Below are 25,453 nucleotides of genomic sequence, written 5' to 3'. Positions count from 1 at the left end.
CAATAATAAAAAGAATATTTAAAAAAAAACAACACATGAAAATAAATCATCAGATAAAAATAATAAAGAAAATTCACTAGTATGTTCATAAAAAGGATGTGAGCTATAGATTAATAAACTTTCTTATGTTTATTATAAACCCATTGCCACTGAGTCGATTCGATTCATAGGGACCCTATAGGACAGTAGAACTGCTCGATCGGGTTTCTAAGGCTGCAGTCTTTATGCAAGCAGGCTGCCACATCTTTCTTCCATGAAGTACTTGGTGGATTACTTTGAGTAGAAAATTAAGAAAAGGCATCATTACTTTGCATTAACCAAATTAAATGTTTAAATTTTAAAGCTAACGCACTGTTCAACATTCAACAACAAGGAAAATAGTAACTCAGAAGATACAGAAAAAATCAGGCTGTCTTCCAATTTCTGCTCCACAGTAAATACAATAAGGAAGCGAAGCAGTATCTATAAACCCTTAATGAGTAACATGTTTTGTTTTCTATTCTCAGCCAAGTTATAGTTTTTGCTTTAAAGCAACACAATGACATTTTCACATTTAAATGAACTTATATACCACTCAGGAACAAAAAAATGACAATAAATTCAAGAATGCTCTCTAGAATTATTTTTCTTCCAAAAAAAGAAAAATAACAATAATACAAAGTAAAAATTCGAAAGGTTTCTTGCTAAACTGAATTACTGAGGATGGCATTAAGGGTGGTAATCGCCCTAGGTGCTCTGCTTCACAGGAGAAAAGACCAGACAATCCGCTCCTGTAAAAATTACAGCCTAGGAAACCCCACAGGGAAGTTCCACTCTGCCTTACAGGGTTGCCGTGAGTGGGAATTGACTCAATCACGTACGATAACAACAGCAGAGGAAACTTTTGTCCTATAAAGGTGGATATATTTGAATTGTACTGTTCTCAACTTCGATTAGTTAAAGAAAAATTAACAATTTTTATTTAAACATAAATAAAATTACTATCTGAATATAAAGATTCCAAGATCTTTAAGTAGGTAAAATAATTATCTAGCAAAAGATAATAAAAAGGGGAACACTCAGAAAACATAAAATTAAAACACACAATTAAATAAAAGAAATTACAAAGTTTAATCATTAAAACATTGAATTTAGATGTAAAAAATAATAAAGGAAACCTACTAAGATATGTCAGTGTGTTTTATAACAGTTATAGGTTGGTTCTATATATTTAAAAAGGACACCAAGAACAAAATATTATTTAAAACATGGAAGTAAAAGTTTAGTAGTGATGATTGTTCCACAACATTGTAAATGTACTTACTTGTTGCTGTCGAGTCAATTCTGACTCATAGCCACCCTATAGGATATGGCAGAACTGCCCCATAGAGTTTCCAAGGAGTGCCTGGTGGATTTGAACTGACAATCTTTTTGGTTAGCAGCCATAGCTCTTAACCACCAGGGTTTCCTAAATGTGCTTAAGACTACTGAAATGTATACTTTAAAATGGTTAGCTTGGTTGTGTGAAGGTTGCACAACATTGTGAATGTCCTTAAGGCTACAGAATATACTTTAAATGGTTAAAATGGTAAATTGTGCTATTTTACCAAAATAAAAAAAAATTATATATATGTATTTACAGTAAAAGGATGGGCAAATACAGATTAGGTAACTATGAAAAATAAATGGCAACATTCATATAACATAAAGTAGAAATCATATAAAATTATATGAAGAATGCCATTTTATTTTGTTCTTTAAGATGAAAAAAAAAAAGCATGTCTTTTTGCAACAAATAACTACAAAATACAAAAATAAATTTGTAACAAAAGACTAAATAGAGAATAACCAAACGCCTTGTGGGACCGATTCTCCAGGTTTGAAAGGTTTGGAACTTAGTCTCATGGGAGGATTCAGTCAACTGGCACCACAAAGATCATGTCCAGCATCCTAGTGAGGTGAGTAGTGTCGGGTGTCTTAGAAACTTTGGAGCAGCCATATCCTGAGGTCACCTTTTAGTGAAATCACAGATTGGCACACAAAATAAAAGATAGCACCCATAAGTACAGTCCACCAGTAAAAAATTGTCTATATGAGAACAAAAGGCCAATAATCACTCTAAGGATTAGAAGATAAGGGGTGTGGGGGTGTGGGGGTGTGGGCAGGGAAACAGAACAAACAGAACAGAATTAAAGAGAATGCTGACACATTGAGACAAATATAATGAATGTCACTGAAAAATTAGTGTAGATATTGTCAAATGGTAACCTAATTTGCTGTGTAAACTTTCACCTCAATTACAATAAAATATTATTTTTAAAAAGCACTACATGAGTTCTATATGTGAAATCAAATTGATAACAACTTAAAAGGTTAGATGAGAAGCTAAGTGGGGAGTGAGTTTAAGTCAATGGTGCTGGAATAATTTGGAGAAGTACAGCAAGAATGGTTACACGACTTGAAGAGCGTAATCAACATCACTGACCTGCACGTATAGAAATTGTTGAAACGGTGTGTGACTGTATCTATTTTCACAAAAATTTTAAAAAGTGGTTAATTGCTTCTACAATATTTAAATGAGACAAAAGATTTTTCTTCTTTAGTTGTATAGAGACAATAAATGATTTGGTATGTTAAAAGAAATAAAAACTGGAAACATTTACAAAAAAAGACTAAATAACATCAATAGAACTAAATCACTTGGAAATTTTATAAGCACCTTTGTACATAACAATTAGATTATTAGATCAAGGAGAAAATTAGATTAACATGAACAACACACTAAATAGAAACAATAAGCGTAAACATTGTACTAAGGAGATCTAATCAAACGTATATTCAAAGTAAATGTATTTTCATCAATTTTAAAATAAATGAAATACTCTTTTAAGGATTTTACTTAAAAGAGAGAGAAAAATAAGCAAAGCCTAGATTAATCAGAAGGAATTAAATAATGAAACTGCAAGCAGAACTATTCATACGACAAACCAATTGAAATAATATGAGACTTTAAAAATTGTAATTAATCAAATTATTTCAGAAATTAGTGAATATTTCAAGCATTAGTGAATATTTCAATAGTGTTTTTTTAAATGAGATTTTAAAACTGAGAACAATTAATGCTAAAATATTTAATAATCTTTAGAATTGGACTATTTTATAAATAAAAACATATAAATAACAAAAACTAATTCCAAAGGGATTAAAAAATGAAAAAATCAATAAAGCAAAATTTTTGAAACTGTCAAAAAATTACCACACGCAAAAACATCTCCAGAGGCAGATGCTTTTACGCTTGATTTATTCCAAGTTTTCAAAAGACAGATAATGCCTGTGCTACAAAAATTACTGAAAATCATAGAGTGAAAATGGAAGGTTGCCGAATTCACTTTAAAAAGCAAGAACTATTCTGCAAATAAAAGCTGACAAAGGTACAGAAAAGAATTCTATCCAATCTTCCTGAGTTTAAACGTGCAAAATCCTAAACAGACTACAGCAAAATGGTCTCAAAGTATTCATCCTTATGAAACCTCCTTAATGAAATTTATCACATAGACGAGTTAAACAAAAAATATTATAACTTTTTCAATTAGATACCGAAAAAAGACTACAACAAAACCCAAGAACCGTTAACTAGTATAAGTTGTTTTTTAACATAAAAAATAAAGGCTCTTCCTCAACATGATAAAGAGAATCAAACTCAGTCCAAGGACACTATGAGACTTAATCCAAGCCTGCAGGAAGAAACCATTACTAATGAATATTGTCCTAAGTCTAGCTAGTGGAAGAAGAAAACAAAATAATTAGCTGCTGATATCATGGTCTGAAATCTGGAAAACCCACATTCATACAGGATGTAAAATGATACAACATTAACCCAGTGCCGTCGAGTCGATTCCGACTCATAGCGATCCCATTGGGCAGAGTAGAACTGCCCCATAGAGTTTCCTAGGAGCACCTGGCGGATTCAAACTGCCAACCCTTTGGTTAACAGCTGTAGCACTTAACCACTACACCACCAGGGTTTCCTAATGTTACAACCACATTAAAGATGAAACTTAATACACAGAAAAAGTCTAGAATACGAAGGGGTTTTTTTGGATAGTAGAATTGTAGTATCTGCTTTTTTTCTACCTCTTGATGATTTCCAAACTTTCCTAAGGCTTACTGCCTAAGCAATGCAAATAACAACCACCACCAAAAAAAAAAAACTAAACCGCCTGGCAAAATGAAAAAAGACATAAAACAGTAAGGAAGTATCAGGGCTCCCTCTTCATTTCCAAGGCCCACTCCAAATTTCATCAGATGATATTGATAATATTAACAGTTTTGTGCATAGTTTTGTGTTCATTGTTTGTTACACCCACACACCCACACATACCTATCTAAACATATTTGCGCGTGGTTGTGTGTGTGCGTATACGTGTGTGAATTCATACTGCGTATAATGTTTCTCAACACGTAATGTTACTACCTTTCTGCATTAGAGGCATTATTTCATAGAAAACATATATTTATCCCAATCATTTTGACAGCCAGCAGCAAGGTATTCTTGCATAGATTTGCTTCTTTACTAGTCCCTTGTTTATGGAATTTATATTATCCCGAAGTTTTAATTTATACAGATAATGCTTCAGTGAGCATCTTTGTATATGTCTTTTTGCTCTTACACGGAGTGTTTCAGTAATCTTTTGCTGCGTAACAAACTACCACAAAATTTTTCTGCATAAAACAACCATCATTTTATTTTATCTCAGGGTTTGTGTGTCAGGAATTTGTGGGAGATTCCTCTGTTTCACGTGGCATGAATGGAGGTCATTGAGTTGTATTCAGGTGCCAGATATGCTGGTCTGGCATTCAAGGCAACTTCCTTCAGGTGTCTGGCATTTTTACAAGTATGATTAGAAAGCTGGCCTCAGCTGCGCCTATTGACTGATGGGTGTACAAGTAACCTCTTCAGCAAGGCAGTCTCACATAGTCAGGCATCTCACTTAGCAACTTAGATCTTCCAATGAGAGTATTCTAAGAGGCCCAGATAGAAGCGGCAAGGCTTTGTATGCGGTGGCATCACTAGGGGGGCGCGTGGGGATAGGGACCACACACCCTGATACTGTCGGAAGGAGGTGACACCAAAATGATCCCAGGGTTCATGGTAGCAGCAGCAACAGCGGGAGGGCTGGTACCACCAGAGGAGGGACCACCAAGGCAGTAGCGTCACTAGGGTTGGTGTCACTTGTCTCCCAGTGCTGTAACTCATCACCTGCCCACCATCTACCAGTCACTAGGGTTGTTGTCACTTAGTGCAGTAACTCATCACCCCCCAGTCACCCGCCAGTCACTAGGGTTGGTGTTACCCAGTGCAGTAACTCTTTACCCCTCCCCTCCATCACCCGCCAGTCACTGGGCAGAGAGAAGGGTCTTCACTTTGGCCATGGGAGAGGGGAGGAGCTGCTGGGAGCCAAGAGTGGTGGGGCCAGGAGGTGGAAGATGGGGTGGGGTCAGGAGGCAAGGGGGCGAGGCCAGGAGTGGGTCAGGAGTGGGGCTAGGCGCTTCGCCCATCAGACGGATTCGCCAAATGGCCCTGCCCAGCATGGACTGGGTGGTGGGCTGGGGAATGACACCATGAGTTATTGCACTGGGTGACACCAACCTTAGTGATGCCACTGTATTTGTGACCTAACTTTAGAACACCAGTTTTCCCACTTTCTATTGGTCAAGGACTCCGCCAAGGCCAGCCCAAATTCGGGGCGGGGAGGGGATTAGACACTACCACGCAATGAAAAAAGTAACAAATAATTTACAGCCATCTTCAATTTAACAAAGTGAATAAATCTAAGGAATATCCCAAGGCGTCTAACTGTAGAGTCAAGGGGTATGCACATTTTATTTTCCCAAAAGTCTGTGCCAACAAATTTTAAAAGAAATTTTCCAGTGGACTTTCAAAATAGACATGAACATTGACAAGTTAATTTCCTCTGAGCAGCTCTCAGACACGCAACATGTTCTATGTAGCTGGTCCTTAGGAGTCGATTGGTGAGAGTGAAACAGCAGGACACATGAACTGTAACGATTAACGATTAGAGGTTCTCCTGTATCTCTAAAGGATTTTTTATGTGGATTACAGTATTGTTCAAGACTATCTTCCAAAGGCAAACAATTGAGCTGCTATGCCGAGAGGTAAAATTTATAATGGTAGGAGTAACCATAATATAAATAGACGCATGCTGAGACAATCACTCCCTTTGCTTTCTGAATCATCTTTTGACCATCTATATGCATTACTTGGTAGAGTTCCATATTTTCAGTGCTCCCCCAAAGCTGGTGGGGTAAAAAGGATTTGGAACCTCCTTCCACTTGGGTGGAGATGCTACACATGTCTAACACTCTATCTAAAAGTAACATTTAGAAATGATATCTGCTGCAAGCAACAGAGAACCCAACTGTCTTAGTTTCTTAGTGCTGCTATAAAAGAAATACCACAAGTGGGTGGCTTTAACAAACAGAAATTTATTTTCTCACAGTTTAGAAGGCAAGAAGTCTGAATTCAGAGTGCCAGCTCTCGGAGAAGGCTTTCTCTCTCTGTTGGCACTGGGGGAATGTCCTTGTCTTTTTTTTTTTTTTTTCAATTTCTATTCCTCAGCTCCTTGGTCATCTCCTATGTGGTGTGTATCTTCCCCTCTGTTTGTGCATCCTTCTTTGTGCCCAATCTTCTCTTATATCTAGAAGGTGATTGACCTAAGACACACCCTATACTGATATGATCTCATTTATATAACTACTCCCCAAATGGGATTACATCCACAGGAATAGGGGTTTAGGATTTGCAATGCATATTTTGGGAACACAATTCAATTCGTAACACCAACTAACAGTGACTTAAAACATAACTTTTATTGTACACTTACAAACAAATCTGGGGATGGGTCATCTCAAGATAGATCAGTAATTCCATTGTCTTATCAGATTCAGTTTGTTTCTAGCTTTTCAATATACCATTCTTTACCGTTGGCTGGTTGTCTTGATGATTATTGCTCCATGGGGGCAAAATAGCTGCTTTAGCTCCAGACATAGCATTCATGTTCAAAACATTTAAAAAATGAGAATGAGCTCTTCTATCACGTTTATCTTTTATAAGGCAACAAAAACCTTCTAAAAACTTCCCAATAGAGAGCTTATTAGCCATACTTGGTCACCTCTGGCTCCCAGGGAGGCTGAAAAGGCAGTCTCTATTGTGAATCGGCAAAGGAGAAATTGATCGAGTCTGGTTTTCTGATAGTCAACTAATAGTTCTGCCATACAAGACAAAGCAGAAAGCCGGTTGGGTACCAGGACAAGGTTGAAGAAGCCCACCTAAGAATGCTTCTAGAATAGGAACAAAAAGTCTTTCTAAGTTACATATGGTCCAGCCCAAACAAACTCCTGCCAGTGCTACTTCTGCACAAAATTTGTTGGCAGTCAGCCTACACTGTGCTGATTGGACCAGATTCCCATGAGGGGACAGTGTGGAACTAGTACTCACAGGCTCAGAAAGAAAAAAACAGCCAGCCTAGGTTCTTTGCTGTTGTTGTTGTTTTTGCTATAACTGAATAAGAAAATATTTTTATTTTCTACCACAAGTCTTGGAAGCATTCTCCAGACAGCTGTTCACAGACATTTGCACCTGAACAAAAAGAAGCCAATCCCAAAGAGGAAAGGGATGGTGAAGTGAATAAAATCTTACCCCCTGTTCAATGGCAATCTGGTGAACATGTCTTTTTTCTGAGACAGGAGCTTCCCGAAAAGCTTAGAAACCAGCTGTGCCCAGAAGTATATACCTGGAGGCTAACAAGCCAAATAGGAAGTGGAACAATTTGTGAATAAAGGCTTTTCTTTCATGCTTAAAAATAGATTGGCAAATATTTGTATTTTCCATGAAAAAAAATTGTCAAATGGTATTTCAAAACCTACTGAAGAGAATTGTAAGTTTAAAAGCCGTTTGCACCCTTGTACATCAACACACACACAGAGTAGTTTTTTTCAGCAAAAGCATACATCCTTAATGAGTTTGAATTTAAGGATGGGAAAACAAGCAGAAAATAAAAACTAATGTCCCCATAGGCATAACCACAGTATAGAATCTGCTAATGCCAGCAGTTCAGAGGTGTTATCTAAACAGGGACTTTGCTTGCCAAAGGCTTACCGGAATTAGGTGTGTGAGCTTTTCCCTCAAGTAGCAACCAGATAGGCTGTACAGAGTCAGAAGAGGAAATGGAAATAGGGAGAAAAATATACAAGGGAAAAGGGAATGAGTACTTTCTCTTGCCACCTCTATCAATGCTTTTTTTTTTTTTTTTTGCTGGAAACATCTCTATTGCTTACTTGGAATCTTCTAGCTGGAAAGAGAAATAAAAAATGAGTAGAAAGAGACCACGTTATGTCAATAAGGATAACAGCCGTCATTACCCTTGGATAAAAAGCTACTCCTGCTGCTACAATAGGACAGAGCAGAGGTGGTAAGAATGGGGGCTACACTGCATTCCAAGACCTTGAGGTCTAGTTAGTCCGGTAGAAAGATGATGCAATGTCACTTGATCCAACAAAAACGTGTAGTAACCTTAACAGGCATTTTCCTGAAATGGAAATCCTACAAACCAGGATTACGTAGATAATTTCCAGTACTACTTAATTTTTTATAACCTGAATGGACATTTTCTAGTACTTCTATTTTACAACCCTACTGGGAAGCTGAGGCGATTTCTTTTTCAAAAACTTAAATCGTGTATTTTAAAACAACTCTGAGTTCATTAATTTTTTCCAGCTATTAAAATACATTATTTATCTGGTAGAAATGACCTTATGTCTCCTTTTCTTGGAGTGTCTCAATTACAGAACCAAAACTTGGGTCAGTCTTTTGTATACAGAAGATAGGTGATCACCTACATGGTAAGATTTGAGGGGTGCCAGAAGATCTTCCCAAATAAATATGTTTCCTCCTGGATTGACTGAAGATCCGCTATTTGGTGATTCTGTAGTTTACACAATCCTACCTCCAAATGCCCACTTTTGCAAGGCATATAATCCTCCTGAGCTAAGCAAAGCCTTCGCACAAAAGAAGTTATCTAGTTATTTCCTTCTTTAATTGTCAATACAAAAACAGAAGCCCTTCTTCTACTACTTCAGCAGGCTGGCTCATTTTCATCTTTTAAACTCCAGTTCAATTACAAGACATTGGTATTTCTGCTTCAAGGAAAATCAATTGTTCCTTTCTCTTGGCCGCCATACATTTTACAGCAAACATTACCGTAGCATGAATCACCATGTTTTACAATTGGTTTTTTATAAAACTCGTTGCCGTCAAGTTGATTGCCACTCATAGCAACCCTACTGGACAGCGTAGAACTACCCAATAGGGTTTATGGATGCAGCAGACTGCCATATCTTTCTCCCACGGAGGAGCTGGTGGGTTCAAACCGCAGATCTTTTGGTTAGCAGTTGGGCGCTTTAACTGCTGCACCACCAGGACTCCTGAAGAGAGGGAAACCAAAACCAAAAACCAAACACGTTGCTGTCAAGTCAATTCCAACTCATAGTGACCCTATCAGACAGAGTAGAATGGCCCCATAGGGTTTCTAACGAGGCCCTGGTGGATTCCAAACTGCCGGCCTTTCGTTTAGCAACCATACTTTTTAACCCCTGCACTACCACCGTTTCTGAAGAGAGGGAAAGGGAATGCTAAAGCAATGTTGCATGAGTTTGGTGGGCTGGAAAGAAATAAATTCAAGAAAACACATGCTCCATTTATTAGATCATCAAAACAAAGTTGTATACCAAGGCGGGAAGGAGTGGAAGCAGTTTGGATCTACGTATTAAAGGGTTACATTATCTGTAGAGAACTATAAAACAAAAATAAACCAACTAAATGCAAGTCTGTCTTTTATTATCACCATGTGCTGGCAATTCTAAACTATCTCAGTGATAAAATACTCTCTAGCAGGGCAGACCATGCTCAGGCCCTCTCCTCCTTGACACACCACTGCCAAAGAGTATTGTCATCTTTTATATTTATTCTCATGTTCCAGAGCCTGCTCTTGGCTTTATGACCAATATAATTATCACAGATTAGGCTTTCAGGCATTTAATGGATTTTCCTGTTCTATTTTTTTATTAGATATAAACTTGGTTGGAACATACTTTAAAATTCTATTTTTAATCTTAAAGTGATACACTAGCTTCCATTTTCTACTCGAAATAGAGTGAATCATGCAATTAATTAGAATATACAAGTAAATTAGTGCTTGTTTGATCTCATCAAATTCATCTCCTGTGAGTCAGGAGTCCAAAATTTCTTTAATGATTTTTTTTTTTAATTTTAGTCTATACTAACAATAATTTCTTATTTGACAATAACCCATCTGTAACCACTGCCATCCAGTTGATTCTGACTCATAGCAACCCTATAGGACAGACTAGAACTGCCCCAGAGGGCTTCCAAGAAGTGACTGGTGGATTTGAACTGCTGACCTTTTGGTTAGCAGCCTGAGCTCTTAACCACTGGGCCACCAGGGCTGTGTAAGCCTTATTTCTATTCACAGGACAAATCTATCTATTGGCAGAAATAAGTAGGCATAGCAAATGTTTGTCATTCATAGCTAACCAACTGTTCCCACTTATACAGTCATTCAATTAATGTTGTTTTGGTCATTGGATTTTACCATAGGAAAAAATATGTAACCTATCTTTGAGGCTCTACCATATACTTGTATCTGGATTATGTGCTTAAAGGAGATAAAAGCAGACTAGTTGTTCTTTACCTTAAAGAAATTTGCAGACTTAATACATGAGTCAACAACGTGTAATCAAATATTTCAAGGAAATTTTTGAATTAGAGAAATACGTTTGGCTCATAGAATTGCCAAACTGAAGTCATCCATGAAAATGTTTGGCTGCCATCTTAAGATATGTCATAAGAAAGTTTTGGCATCTTCACAGATAAGGACTTTATAAGTTTGGTATCTGCTCATTCTTTTGCAAGAGCTTCCATGTCTTTTACCTTCAAAAAATTAATATTTTGATATATTAGCCAAAAGGCTTTCTCCCTATGATTCTTTATACCTCACGGCCTTTCCTCCTATCTACACATGTAGGGTCTTCCAGGTTTATTTCTCACAGGAGGGATATAACAAGAGTAATACAAAGTCAACAGAAGGGTCAAATAACTGGTTTTTGAGGAAGATGGGTTTTGCAAGCAGGGGTGAGAGGCATGAGCCCTGCTACCTCAGGGAAGTAAGAAATAGCAATCAGTTTGGCCCAGCTGAAGCACAGGATAGTGCCCTGGAGTAATTAAAGTTGTAAGCTGAATATATTGTGTATCAGTGTTTGAAGGCTGATGTATGTAGATATGGATCTAGTAGGAAGTGAGAAACAGCATCATATCACTGCATCTATTAAACAAATTATGATTCTGAAAAAGACCAATGGCTGATAGAGTGCTCATTCCTGCCTTGTTCTCCTTCCCTTCTGGGAATATTCTCTCACTAACTCAGTGCCATTGAATGCTGGAGAGTGAAGGGAAGTTCAGGTACATCTGAAACCAAGAATTCTCAGGAAGAGGGCGCACAAGTTGGATTTTATCGTTTATGCCTGGAGGAAGGTCCAAGAAATGATGTAAGGAAATGCCTTTCATCAACAATGGCAAGCTACATCTGCTAATGAAAGCACCAGGAAGACGAGCTAGTATTGGCTGAGATCAGGCTTTGTTTCAACCAGGAATAGGGAAGCCCTTCACCCAGATGCTTCAGCAGAGAGGTCTCATTTATCACAGGCCCACTGGTGAAAAATCCCACTTACCTATCTACTGACTCTTATTCTATAATTATCTAAGGAACCTGAACAGTCTGAGAACAGATACTAAGCATGTTCATGTTAATAGGCACTAAACCAAAACCAAACCCGCTGCTGTCGAGTCGATTCTGACTCATAGCGACCCTATAGGACAGAGTAGAACTGCCCCATACGGTTTCCAAGGAGAGCCTGGTGGATTTGAACTGCTGACCTTTTGGTTAGCGGCTGTAGCTCTTAACCACTATGCCACCAAGGTTTCCTTAATAGGCAGTAGAGCGACATTATTAAATCTGGAACTCTGAAATCTGATGGCCATGCTTAGAATCCTAGCTTTTCTCTAGAATCATAGCTATGTGATCCCAGGCAAGTTACTTCACCACTCTGTGCCGCAGTTTTCTCATTACAGAATTTGATAGTGTCGTTGTGAGAATGAGCATGGAAAGTTGCTTAGAACTTTTGGACATATGGGTCTTAGCCCTTGCTGTTAATATTTTAATTACACAGTGATTGCCTGTCATGAGTGATAAAACATCATAAGTTCTTCATTATAAGCTAAATAATAGCCCCCAAATATGGCTATGTCCTAATCCTAGGAATTTGTGAGTGTTACCTTATGTGGCAAAAGGGACTTTGCAGATGTGATTAAGTGAAGGATCTTGAGATAGGGAGGTTATCCTGGACATTCTGGGTGGGCTGGATAACATCACAAGATATCCTTATAGGAGGGACACAAGAATCAAAGACAGGGCAAAGGACATACGATGACAGACACAGAGATTGAAATGATGAGCTCTGAAGATGGAGGAAGAAGCCACAAGCCAAGGGATAGAGGCAGCCACTTCTAGCTGAAAGAGCATGATCATAAAGTTATCATTTTTAATGTTCTGAATCCTTAAATTAAGTCTTGCATAGTATTATTATATCCATTTTCTAGAATAGATAAAGGATTTAGAGAATATTTGTAATTTGCCCAAGATTAAATATCTAGTAACTAGGGAATAGGAACCACTCTGGGTCTGTCTGATTTCAAAGGTTGCAGTTCTCATGATTCCATGGAATTTCAAGTTTCCACCTTAAGGAAACTCAGTTGCTTTGTTACAATATATTAAGATAAGTATCTGCACATGGAATAGTTTCACTCACTCACTTCCAAATTCCAGCTTATCCTCACCAAAGTTTGTGTGTATGTGTATGTATGTGTTTGTGGAGAGAGAGAGAGAGAGAAGGCGGTAAAAGAATACCACTTATTAACACATTCACAGCTATAATCAGTATCGCTACACATCAGGGACTACAATCAAAAGATTTGAATTCAGAAAAGATTTGATTCTCAAGTCTGCAACATATTTGCTATGTGACCAAGATAATTCATGTAACTTCTTTTACTTTTAGTTTCCTCGTTGGTAAAATAATTACTTTCCAAGGTTTTGGAAAAAAGTAATATAACCAATATTAAAATTGTTCACCTACCTTGCATGTAATTGTAATCCTGTTTAACCTTTATTGAGAGCTGTTTACATGCTTGTTGCTTTTCTAATCACATTATATGGATTATCTCATTTAAATTTCACATTATTTCTAGAACATACGCATGATTGAGGAAGTGTAAATAATGATTTAGGGCATAAATTCATAATTCAAACCATGGGCTTAGACAAAACTGTTCTATCTCACTGTGACTCAGCTCTCTCAGCTATAAAATGATGATAAAAATTCTTTATATTATTGTTCTGATGTGAAAAATAAATGCGTGTCTGTGTATATCCCAGTGTGTAGGAGAGGTGTGTGTCCAGCTTTAAAAACAATATGGCTGCCACCAAGTGTCCTAGGTAAAATTTTTCATTTTTTATCAACCCCCCACTAACAGATGAGGAAATGATTCTCAGAGTAGTTAATTACCTGCCCAAGATCACAGAGATTGTACATGCTGGAACCAACATTCAAAGCCACAATCTTGCCATGTTGTTTTGTAGAATTAAAAAAATACTTCATGCTAACATATGTTTCATACATATGTTTAATATATTTTATGTTTTTCTGCTTGTTTTTAATTCGCAAATTGCTTGCTTATAAGACAAATCTAAAGGCATAATTGGCTATTCTTTCCATACTGACTTCCATGACTATTTCTGTCTCTTCTCTTTCTTTTATTTCCTTATATTTCACTCTCATTTTGTTTCTCTACCCTGTCTTCCTCCATTTCTACAAGGTCTCCTATAATATCTAAATTGGGAGACACTGGATTAAAGAATATGAATATTGCAGACTCCAATGGGAGACTATTCCCTAATTCCACTGATAGGGCCCTCCCCAGTATAAATTTACTTTCAGTGAGGGAGTATGTGTGCCCCTGAAGGCCGGACAACATCAGCATCACATATGTAAGACTTCATAAGAACATGGAAGAGCTCACACCTGTAATTCTGCAGTGTGTTATTTCTGCCATTTTTTTCTCGAATTGTACAAGTATGAAAAAATAAAAGATCTAGAAATTCATTTCTGGATGCAAAGATTATCTCATTTAAATTTCATATTATTTCTAGAACATATGCATGATTGAGGAAGTATAAATAAGAGAAATGCAAGAGTCTGTCAAAGATGAGGCTTAGCTATTCAGACCTGCAGTTAGCAGCTTCCCTCAAAACCCTTGATAAAATAAGCCAAAACCAAAACCAAACCCATTGTGGTCAAGTTGGTTACTATGCATAGCAACCCTATAGAAGAGAATAGAACTGCCCCATAGGGTTTCCAAGGCTATAATCTTTACAGAAGCAGACTTCTACATTTTTCTTCCACAGAGCAGCTAGTGGGTTCAAACTGCCAACCTTTCAGTTAGCAGCCAAGCACTTAACCACTTCCACCAGGGCTCCTTAAAGTAAGCCAAACATACTCCCAAATTTTCTGCGGACTTAAAGGCACAATTTGGAATGATAGGAGAGTTTCATACCAATACCTCACTATTTTCATTTAGGAAAAGTTGATAGGTTTTTACTATTTTGAACTCAGACAGGGTGTTACGTTTCTTGATCATGCAGCCAGTAACATGCAAAGAAGGCTGAACAAGATCTTCGTTTCACTTCAGTCGATTCACCTGTAGTAACATGTCTGAAAGCATTACTTCTGGCTGAAATAATCACTTAACCTGGAGCATTTAGTGGAAATGGAAATCAAATGGTTAATTCATGTATCTGCTGAGACCACCCACAACTTTCTCTCTGGGGGGTTTGTAGACAAAGGAGTAGTGACCACAGTAGAATATGAATCCATCAAGAGGTAGAATGTAAGTAAGTTAACAGAATCCAATAAAAATGACATTAACCTGAAATTTATGGATCTTTTTTTGAAAAAAGGTACACTTATTCAAAAGATATGCAAATTACCTAATTATTTTTTCTGCAGCAAAATTGAGTATTATACAGAGAGGTAAAAACAAAGTAAATGATCAAAGAATTGGCCAATCTGTGAGCAAGAAAGTAAAATTAAAGTAGCAATCAATTAAGCAGCACTTATAAAAATAGGTTGTATCTTCATATGGCAGTGTGTAAGTAAATGCTAAATTCATAATGATAAAGACCTTTCTAAAAGTAAAGTTTCAGAGACACCTAAACAGGCTAAAATGTGATATGAACAAGTCTTTAAGAAAAAAATAAACACTAATCTTCTAGGGAACTTCAGGGTATGAAAAGTAAACTATATTGCTGTTTGAGCTTATTTACAATTTTAAAGTCTATATATGGTGGTTATATGTGATGAGAAGTAAAAAGCCGAATGAACTCATTTATTCACTATGAAACTATAGTCCTTTAAAAACTAGGAAAAGCAGAGTTGAAAAAATGCAAGAAACATTTTTAACTTTTCAAAAGACACAAAATGCAAAGAAAATATAAACTTGGACAGTCTTCAGACTTCAAATGGCTAAGATAAAAAAAGGAAGAAAACAGGGGGCTGAGTAGATGCAAAGATATTTTTTCTTTTCCTCCTAAAGCAGATTAACTAGTTGGGTATGTTTTTGAACAGCTTAAGAGGTTCAAGTTATATCTGGCAGGGTGAATAGGTAATGATATATGCCTCATTCACCAAAGAAACAAATGTTTTGTTTCCCAACTCTAATTCTGTATTTTGTAGTAAGCTGGAGTGATATAGTATACACTAGTTTTATTGTAAAACAAGAGTTTATTACTTGGCTAAGTAAGTTGATCTTTGGAAAAGTGTACAAGTGCTTTGAAATAAAATAAAAACTACTTAATCCAATCTTCTCTCATACAATTTCTTTCAAGGAGAACAGACACAGCCTGTTAAAATAACAAAGAATGTAGAGTTTCCATTCATGGACAAAGTGTCCTCATTCAAGCTCCCACTCTAAAGCTACCTTGCCCCTCTTCTCAACTTTCTTTGGAGGAGGGAAATGTGATTCCATGAAACCTCGGGGATTTTGTTTTATGTTAACTGGCAGAGCTTTTCACGTCTCACAGACCTGGTGACACCTAAATGACACACACTTCGGATTGGTCTTGTGTGGAAAAGGTAGATAAAGGGAGGAGGAGAAACATAAAACAGGTGAGCAAGGGCAACGTGCCACTCACAAACGTTCCTGAGATCAGAGCCAAGCTTAGGATCATTTTGGAGATAAAACAATTGCTTCAGTGAAATGATTTCACGTGAAGTGTTAAATTACAAACCAAGTCCTGAGAACTCACTAAAAAACCTGCCAGCCCTGGAACGGAGGAGCTTGGAGAAGAAAAAAGTAAAATCTCCAGAATCTTTAGCCAGCTTATGAGCAGAAACTAATATAATTTAAATGTAATTAGTAGTCTATGTCTTTCAAAGTGACTGCAGAATTGTGTCAGATGGGGACTTATGTAAAATGCCAGTATTTCCAGCTGTACTGGGGGATACAATTGAGTGTTGTATAATGGAATCCTATTTGACCACGTATCACTCCTAGAATTCAGCTAGAAATGATTTCTTGGTGGTGTATATCTCTTTAGATTCTCTGTAAGCAATCAGGAAGGATGTATGTTTTCTAGTCTCAAGAGTTTTTTAGACCAAAAGATTTCATACTGACTTGATCAAAATATACATATACCTCCTGACTTTCTGACTTTGTAGCAATATGTCTTTAATGTATTCATTCCCGTAAGGTTTTTTAAAGTGTGTTCAAATAAAAAAAACTGTAAAAGGTTGAGGTGTGATTTCCACAAGATTACAAAATGTAAAACAAATGTCAAAGTAAATTTTTGCAATTGCTTTTGATTACAGCATTTTGAGATTCTAGAGCATTTTAGGAAATTCTTAAACCAGCATTTTTTTTTTTTTTGAAATGCAACATAACCTCTCTTGAACCTAACCACATTTCTTTTCCATCCTGTCAGTCAGTTCCTTGTACTTCTTTTGAATGACTATTTGTAAGACAGGCCCCTGGGGCAGAAAGCATTTGTTGGGCCAGCTCCTATTATGAAAAGACTTTTTTGAGGGCCAGGATCCTCTTCAGTATTGAGAAGGCAAGGCCTCTTCTAGGAGGTCTATTTTATCAGACTCCTTGTTCCCACTGTCAATGTGAGTAGCTCGCAACTTCTGCGAAAAAGAATGAAATCAAGTGTGATGCCAGGATATAAACCAGAGCTTTTATAGTCAACGAGAATATTTATTTCCTTCTCTGAAAGTTCAGTAGTGGCTAGAGTTACTAATGGGACTGATCATTACCCAAACATATCTGTATCATTGACTGTTTTTTTTTTTCTTTTGCCAGTTCTGAACACAGTTGTATTATACTACAACAATGAAGTGCCTCCTTTCAACTAATGAGTTCAAAACTGAATCTAATCTTAGCCGTTATATGAGTAAAGCCGCATGGCTCATTTCCATGTAGGAGAGTAGTTCTGTGTCTCACAAAAGGAGGACCAGGTGGGAGTAAAATGCACATTTACTGAATCCCATTTCAGTATCCAGCTTCTAGGTAGCACTAGTGCCATCGCGTTCCACTCAATCAGCTGCGGATTTGACATCATGATTATACACATAAAGTTATAACTTTCTGTTTCTCAAAACACCATAGATTCCTTGAGGAGTGTAATTTTGAACTTGGTCTATTTGTGCCAAGTTGCCTGAAAATAATAATTAGAGACAATTTCACATAATGAGTACAGTAGTTTCAGATAAATTACTCCTACAGAACATCAATTGTATTCATTAAGCAGAAAAGGATAAAAATTCCAAGGTCATGTTTATTATGTTTTTATTTTTAGAAATCATCTTCATTTTCTTTTTAATTTATAAGACATTAACTCAGACTGGATGAAAATATATTTAAAAAAAATTAGCTAGTAAAATTACTATGCTAGGATGTTATTTTTAATTTAAGATTTCACTTAAAACTTCATCAAAAGTATTTTCCATAGTGTTTTCTGTGTCTTTTTTGCATTCTTTTTCACATCTAAGCACTCAAAGGTGATTTTTTTTTCCATTTTCTAGTTTCATTATGTTAAATAATGAATGAATGTGGATATGAGAAAAGTACTAAATTCTGCATTGAGAAGTCTAGATAGAACGCTCTTCAGAAATTAAAGATTCGTAAAATTTTAAATACAATGTGTGTCCATAGACATTTATGAAATTAATTTACTCTTTTTGATACTATAATCACTGAGACCAAAAAATTTGCCAAAGTCTTATCAAAAGTAGGGTATAGCCTTAAACAGAGGCTTAACTATGGTATGGCAGGTATTGCACTGGCCCTGGGCATGTGGCACTACTGTAGGACGTTGGCTTTTCTGTAGATATGGCACAGCCAGTGTCCTATGGAAAAGCCAAAGTCCTACAGTGCTTTATATGTTCTAGTTACTATCTCCGATCTTAGATTTTACTACTCTCGCACAAGCTCATCCTGCTTCAGACACACTTGCCACCTTGCTCTTCTTCCAGCAACACAAGCATACTTGCACTTTTGGGCTTCTGCATTGCCGATTCATGGGTCCAGAATGTTCTTCCCCAGATGGCCGTATCTTTCTCCCTTTGTCTATTCAAGAGTTTACCCAATGTCTCGCCTCATCAGAGAGGCTTTCCCTGATCACACAAATAAAATAGACAAGAACATAGAATAATTATCTTCACCATTAAAGCTATCTGTGTTCTTCCTAATGCTCCTAAGACAGAAATCGTGGTGCACTGAGACCAAAATTCAGAGTTCTGTAACTGAACTTGCCATTAGAAAGCCATCGCCTGATTTTTTTTTAATGATTGAGAATCTGCAAAAGGTGATTATGTTAACTATGTCTGATAAAGAGAGCCAATTACTGGGACATTACCAACCACATGTTACCATCAGCATAGGATTGTATACAGAATTAGATATAAAGAAAGGTTTTCATGAAGAAGAAAAAATGTGACCCAAAGTAAAAACGCAAGTAGCAAAGAGGGGATAGTAGATAAATTTTTTTATTGGTTTATTTAACAGCATATTGTGAATTCTAAATAAAGTTGTTCCCCACCTCATAATGTTCACACCTGATGCTATAAAAAATACATACCGTTTTATGAGTGGCTTTTTATGGGTGGCTTCAGCACTTCAATAGTTTCAGCTCACAAGTTGTTGTGTTTTTAATATAATTTTGGGAACATTTATAACTCTCCAGAGATATTTTGTGTTCTAGAGGAGTTTTTCTATATCTTTCAGATTAATCTTCATTTCCTTATTAGGATATTGCTAAAAACTTTCTCTAAAAAAAAAAAAAAAAGAGTTAATTTTACAGTTCCAAAAACTGCTGGACATTGACATATATCTCTTTTGCCTCAGGGAAAAATGATAATTTCATTGAGTTTGATTTCAAAATCAAACGATTTGGGAGACATATTAACAAGAAAGAACAAAATGATGTGTTACATAAAAAGGGAGCAGAACAGTGTCATTCAAATTAACCCCTAGTTAACGTGTCCACATAAAACCAAACTAAACCTGTTGCCATCGAGTCAATTTTGACTCAGGGTGGCCCCATGTATTACAGAGTAAAATTACTCCATAGGGTTTTCTTGGTTGTAATCTTTTACAGAAGCAGATCTCTGGGCCTCTCTTCTGCAGTGCCGCTGGGTGAGTTTGAACCACCAACCTTTGGATTAGTAGTCAAGCACAAACCATTCACACCACACAACATGTCCACATAGAAGGATGTGAAAGAATGCAAAGAAGCTACTACTTTCTCATTTCCTGCTAAGAAAAATTATATGGCTTGGTCTTACAAATGTTTTAAATTGTTAAAAAAAAAAAAAAAATTTTGTACTTGTTAAAACAATTTTTATACTTATCTTTAAAATTCAGAGCTAAATATTGCCTTCAACCTGTACTCCATCTCACATCTTTCCCACAAGTGATCACTCTTAATACTTTTGTGAGTATCCTGTCCAATTATTTTTTAGGAATTCTTTCTTATATATGTATGTATAATATATAATACATAATATGTATTTATATATATATAAATAATATGTAAAGGAATTGCATTATACATAATGGATGCCCTGGTTATTTTTTAGCTTAACAATATATCTTTGCAATCTTCTCATACATAGCTTTTTTTGTATTTACTACCCAGTTTAAAAAAATAACCATTTGCCATCAGGTTTATTCTGGCTTATAGTGATACCACAAGTGTCAGAGTAGAACTGTACTCCATAGTTTTCAATGACGATCTTTCAGAAGTAGATGTTCAAGCCTTCCTTCCAATGTGCCTCTGGGCAGACTCCAACAGCCCTTTCAGAGAGCAGCAAGGCCGTTAACCATCTGCACCACCCAGAGACTCCATCTACATGCAGCTAGATAATGCAATTTTTCAAGTATATGCTGTGCTTTTGGAAAATGGGTTGTGTCTCCAAACTTTGGTGGTGTGCATAACAATGCTGCTACCATTTATGTCCCTTTCCTTCCTGACTTAGGGAATCAGACTTATAAGAGAGTTATGTTATTCTCTAGCCAAATGCATTTGGACTGATAGAAAGATGAACAGATGGTCAGATAGACAGGCTACCATTGGGATTCAAAACCTGTCATGATGTTGTTGTGAAATATTGCTGGGAAAGTTTAAATTACGCAAAGAGTCTCAAATACAATTGCAATTAATCACTTTTTTATATTCCATTAGATATTTGCCAGCAAAACCATTTTGTTTTTCTAGATGTGCACAAGAAAAAACTATTAATTAATACTTGGGCTAAACATTTACACTTGTCAAAAGAAAACATGATAAACCCAATTCTTAACCCTCTTGATAAAGTAAGCATCTGCCTTGCTTAAATGTCATGGCCAAAAAAACATCTATCTGGGAGAGTAGAATTTCTCTAAATCACTCCACAGTGTCAGACACATAGTGTATACTGATTAAGATAATGTGTTACCTAAAAGGGGAGCCTGGATAGGAATAAGCCACGTAAGCTTATTCACCAAGGAAACTCTGAGATTCAATCTTACTCTCTGAGCAGGACTTTGTAAATAAAAATTTAATCCAGAAATTGTTAGCCAGCCGTTTCCTACAAATTGTGTAAACATTACTCAGATGAGAAAACCAGGCATGATATAGAAGCAACTCTTTCATCTCCACACAGAGCAATGGTGGAAACATTAGTTTTAAAATATAGGATGAGGCATTAGATTAAAAATCAGAAATAAAGTAAGCATTGCTATATGTAATCATTTTATGTATCACCGAATATTTTACACTTCCTTCATATTTCCTAACCAAAAGTAGGTGTGAAGTCTTTTAGGAACACGTTACAGCATCACTATGGGATGGATGTCCTTAGGTTGAAATTAACTACTATGGTTGTCCCATAATGATGCCACAATCTGGTCATTTGAACAACACTGATGTATGATTTGGGGGGCAAGAATAAAAACAATGTAGATGTGAATGATGTAGGTGTATTTTGGATAACAAAAATTAGGCTATCCACATCGAATATGAGGGGACAGAAAAGCAGGCAGAACACACAGCAGATTCAATAATTGCTCAGTTAGGATGGCAAAAATTTATTATAGGCTGAGAGCATTAAAGACATAAAAACAGGAAATGGACTTCGACTGTCATAGAGGGATTTATTAAGACTGATGGCATAGGCTATAAAATTCTGGGTTTCTAAAGAAGCTTGGAGAATTTCCTTCCTGAGAAGTATTTAAGAATATGGTGGATAGGTGTTCATAGTATTTTTACAACTTCTCTGCCTCTGAATGTGCCGCAACCTACCTTATCATTCTATAATCCTATGATTTCTCTCCTAGCTGTAGGTCTTCTCAACTTAGCAGCTAGTGCTTTTTTATCTTCCATGTTTTATTACAATCCAAGTTTACAGAGTCTTTAGTTTAGTCCAGGGACATAGATTACCAGCAGAGTACACGTGTGAGAGAGTAGACATGCTGAAAGTTGAGACGCTGAATTCTTGTTGGTTTTCCTATGTGGGCTAGGGGAAAACGGAACTTTTTTTTTTTTAGAGAAGTCCAAAGTTATAAAGTTCAGTTAATGTCGTCATGTAAATGTTCCTAGTATTAGAATCAACATATTATATTTCCTAAAAATTCTGACAATTAGTTACCTTTGAACCATTTATTATCGTTCTCAGAGATTTCTTAAGAACTCTCCGTACATATATTGCCATAATCCAAGATCAGCAAGGATAACATTATAAGATGATATGGCTATAAGCCAATTTATATTCTTTTTGAGTTCTTGGAACTACAGATGAACACCTGTTTAATGAACTAAAAATGTATTTGAAATACTAAATAGTCTACAGATGCTTAGAGTATCTTCGAATGAAAGTCTTGCAAACACAGACTGGTATCATCTCACAACCTTCACGGTCACAGTGCATTTCCACAACATCATGCACATCTGCAGACTGTTAATCGTGAGTTTCGTTGTAGCCTGGGAGGTTTCCAGCCTTAGTCTGAATCAATTAATGCACTTACTTTAAGGTTGGGGGGCAACGGACATCTTTCTCTTATACTCCCAAGAGCAAATAACATAGTGTCCTGGGAAACCCTGGATGTTTAATAATCAGTATTGAACCAAAATGTCTTCAGTTGAATTTTTTAGAATGTAGGTAATATAACTTTATGTATATCATAAACAGGAATGTTTTTTGTTCCCAACTTTCAGCACACATTTTCTTTTGAGCTATTTCTCAGATGTCTGATCTATCCATTATGACGGATATCTGAAAAACGGCTTGGCTTGGGTGTAGGCCTTGGGAGAGAGAACTGAACGCAGGAAGTTTCTTAGAGAGGGCCTTTAGGAACAACACCAGTGGGAGAGTTAAGGAAGACTGGACAGAAGTAGTTGAACTGATATGCAGTCATGGCAAAGGCCTCATCAGACTTCACTAATGGCTTTGGAGTTAAAGGGCCCTGTGGAGTTATTCTGTCTTATAGCAAGGGGGTGTACCTCCTCTTTGACCAGTCTTGTAATTTTCTCCCAGAAGAGGGGTCATGTCATTGAGTGAGGGGGTTTCCATCAACAAAGGACAATTCTGGGAGACAGATTCGGCTACGAGCTGTGAGCTACCAATATTCCCAGAAGCTTGAAAAATGAGAGCTTCAGTCCTGAAGGAGATCTTGGTGGCATACTACATCATCCACTATGCTATTTTTATCTTAACCCTTTGCAACTTTATTTCTGCTCTCACTACTCACCAAAAACCAGATTTTCAAACTTCATTAACAATATTTTTCAACATTCAACACTCCTAAGTCTACATTTGAGTAACTCACTCTTTAAAAATTCTCCTCCGTTGCCTAAAATCAGGGTGGTAGTCATGGAAAAAAAAAAAAAAAAATTTTTTTTTTTTTTTTTTGGAGGAGGTGAGAAATGGTTGGATTCTGAATATCATTTGAAGATAGAGCTAACAGGATTTACTGATGGATTGAGTGTGTGGTGTGAGGTGAAAACAGGAATCAAGAATGCATCTTGTTTCCTGAGCAACTGAAATAATAGAGCTACAATTTAATAAAATGAGGAATAATACTACAAGAAAAGGAGGTTGTGGTTATGGGGGAGAGATAGCAGAAATTCATTTTTAGCCATGTTTACTTTGATATGATTATTAAATATCCAAGGGATGATATCAAGTAGGCAGTGTTATAACTTGAGTGTAAAATTCAGGAAAGGAATAGAAAGTGGGTATATAAGTTTGGGAGATATCAACTGACAGGTGCCATATAAAGCCATGTATGTTTTGGAATGAAACCACTACTGAAATAAGTATGGAAGAATTAGTAAAGAAAACTAGAAAGGAAAAGCCAGAAAGATAGAATAAAAATCTAGCAGGCAGAGTATCCTGGAAGCCAAATAATGAATATTTTTAAAGAGGAGAGTGATCAGCTCTATCAATGACTGATGATAGGTCAAGTAAGATTATTATAAAATGATCATTTAATCTATGCTGTGCACATCATAGATGACCATCAATGACAAACCTAATCTCTGATTCCAAATGATTTTTTCATAAACATTTGCAGGTACCTTCATTTTTCAATCATATTTGTCTACTTGGTGTCTTATGAAAATAACATATTTGTTTATGCTTCTTTCTGATCCCTTATACATGCAGTCCCACCATTTAAAGTTAACTACTTCTCTGTCTATTCAAAAGCTATCCATCTTTAAAGTTCTAATTTCATTTTCGAATTCATCATTTCTCCAGGGAAGAATACCGAGGGCAAAAGAAGACTATCGAAGCCATATATTCAGCAACTTTCATAGAAGATAGTGCTTGATGGGTATAGACTCAAGAAGAATAGTAATTAGCAAACCTCAAGGATATTTAGGCAAGTTTCCTACATACAATTGACCTTGGAGCCCATTTCTTGCTAAGCTTGCATCTAAGTCAGAAAACCCATTCCATTTTAGAATTTCTAAATTTAAAGAAATTCTCATATCTATAAGTCAAACTATGCTGCCTTTGAACTTAAATCTACCATTACTTGCGAGTCCTTTTGTGACAACAAAAAAAAAAACCTCTTTATTTTGTTGGTCCTGTGAATGTTTAAAGATAGATGGCTATCATGTTCCTCCAACCAATCCACACCCCCATCATTCTTTCCTTTTACAGACTAAACATTCCAGGTTTTTTCAAACATTCCTTATGTGACACCATATCTAGGCCTTTTAGTGTCTTGGTTGCCCTGTGTATTAGTTCTAATTTGTCAATGTCTCCTTTAAGTAATGGCGAACTAAACTGAACCCACCATTCCAAAATGCCTCAGGTCAGTTTATACTGAAGTGGGAATCTTCTCCTCAGTATTCCAGTCACTCAAATTGGGTAAGACAGCCTAAGATTTAATGGATTATTGGTTTACTAGTAACTTACTACTGAGCTCGCCACTGACTTATAGTGAGTTTATAGTCAACTAACATAGTAACTGCCTTCCAATATAGGAAAAAAATTGAACTTTTAAACCATAGGTGTAGGAATTCCTACACAGGTGTGGGAATCAACATTTGCACCACTCAATCTGCCTTTATCCTATTCTTACCCTGTGATCTTAATAACAGTTGTTAATTGTCTGCAAATTCAAAATGAGTCAAAAATATAAAAAGCATTGTAAGCTGCAATAAGTTGAACATAAAATTAAGTGAAAATGACCATTCATAATAAAATATAAAGCTTAAGA

Source organism: Loxodonta africana, chromosome 2 (assembly GCF_030014295.1).
Source record: "Loxodonta africana isolate mLoxAfr1 chromosome 2, mLoxAfr1.hap2, whole genome shotgun sequence".
Taxonomy (NCBI): domain Eukaryota; kingdom Metazoa; phylum Chordata; class Mammalia; order Proboscidea; family Elephantidae; genus Loxodonta; species Loxodonta africana.
This window is presented reverse-complemented; position numbering follows the sequence as displayed.